The sequence below is a fragment of the Lissotriton vulgaris genome, chromosome 2_1, assembly GCF_964263255.1.
Source record: "Lissotriton vulgaris chromosome 2_1, aLisVul1.2, whole genome shotgun sequence".
Taxonomy (NCBI): Eukaryota; Metazoa; Chordata; class Amphibia; order Caudata; family Salamandridae; genus Lissotriton; species Lissotriton vulgaris.
In genome coordinates, this window is record NC_141687.1 from 198,808,944 (window position 1) to 198,811,006 (window position 2,063).

Sequence of the window (2,063 nt, forward strand, 5' to 3'; positions counted from 1 at the left end):
ATGCTGTGAGGTTTTTCTCTTCAGACCCAGATTCCTCTCACAGTGAAGCTAAACTGAGGGAGAGTGTCTATAAATGGACAGGGGGTTCTCAGTTTAGATTACAGCACCTCCCAATGCTCCGCCTAGGAGGCCACAGGACAGCGTGTATTCATTCAGCATGTTCAGTGCCTTCTGACCCAGGGATCATCCTGCTGGCTTATGGTGCTACCCAGGTAAATCCTTTGTAACCCTTTTTCCCATCCTAAACTGAGAAATCCCTTGAGAGCCATATGGTTTTCAGATGGATTGAGCATCTAGTCTGTCTCTGGTATTCAGATAAATCTTCTGGCTCAACTGGATCTGTTCAGATATCAACAAACCGGCAAAGAGGGGTCTCCTTAACTGATAAATACCATAGTGGTTTTTTGATTATAAAGACCTTCCAACTGCGTTCTGCTAAGGGTACTGAGGGACTGCCAAGGTGCTGGGGCAAGTTTATGATTTTAAGCTAACCTCTGTCTCATCTTATTTTTAAATCTTGTAACAAACCTATCCTGCTGATGAGGTCCAAAAGGTCAAAGCCAGTCACGCTTGCTTGCATTCAAATCTTGAGAGGACCTGGCCTGGCGGTTCCAACTGAACTACACCTGTAGAAGCACAAACAAGACGGATTTGCAGACGTCTTGTCCCTGTCTGGAGTGGCACAGTGGGCAAAAGATCAATGAATTGGAATACAGTCGCTAGTAGTTATCAGAGGTTGAGATATATTATAGCATTTGATACATCGCTGTTTTGGATTTTCTGAGGGAGCTCCATACTACTTGTTGCTTACTTCTGTGGCTATACACCATTCTGCCAGGACAGCATGATTCCTGAACTATGTTTTGACAACCTATGGTGAGGTAGGGGCCGGGCTCGAGTCGCGGTACCATGCGGGTGGACGGTGTCCCTCCACTTTTTTTACCAGGGTGACTCCATCCCCCTGCCAAACAGCCGGACTTCACTCTTTGGCCTCTCTGGGACAAGGAGCTCGGCACCTTTCGTGACGTCCCTTTCTGTTGTGACGTCACTTCCGGTGACAGCATCCCCCCACTTCTTTTTGAGGACTTGTGCCCTGTGTAGGGGGTTGTAGTTTTTAGTTGATTTGAACAGACAACAATTGAGTCTGATAAACCAGGAAACAATCATTTGTCAACAGAACAACAAGTTATGAAGAAATGGAGCACGGTCAACCAATGCTGGAAAGTAGGGGGAATCTCGCATTATTTCAGCCCCGGCTGCTATTTCTGGATGGATCTTGGATACGGCCAACCCAGGGAAACAAGCAGAATTTGTCCAGGTGTAATATTATGATACCAGGACACAATCCAGCCGCACCCGTGCTTTGTCTACATTACATTTATAACAGCAACGTGCAGGCGGCAAGAGGGATTTCTTATTTACAGTTCCAGCTGACCCCAATACAAAGACCTGATTTAAAGGGCTTTCAGCCCTCCTTTTGTCCACGTATAATACTGGATGGGAGCAATCTGGAGCTTAACTCCTAGACTCCAAAGCAATTGAAGAAAACAAAGTTGTACAACATGTTATCACTTCACGAGTACTGAAGAGAAACTATGATTTGGTTCAGCTCCTTGTGTAAGAGATGTACTTGCACTGTACAGTTGAAATATTTATATGTCTTTGCGAGTCAATACACATATCTTGATGGAAATGTCACATTTTTAGGTTTCGCTGGGGAACGGAGCTGTAAGCTCCCCCTCCAGAGAAATCTGTAGTTTCTAGTATGGGTGCCTTGAATCTCGCCCTCTGTTTCATTGGCATGCTCCATAAATGGAGGCTAGCCATTGGAACAGAGAGGCGTCCGTCATGGCCGGACCAGATTCGGGGGCGTTCCCGAGAATTTTTGGCTTTTGGCTACGTCACGCGACGTCAGCCAAAAGCCGGGAACGCCCCCGAATCTGTTCCGGCATTGCCGGCACCCACCTTCCTGCTCCGGCCGTCTTCTGCGTCTCTCCTCCCCCTTTCCCGCCCCCTCCCGCTTGTTTCCTGATGCTGGTCCTCGCGTGTGTGTCCGTGTGAAA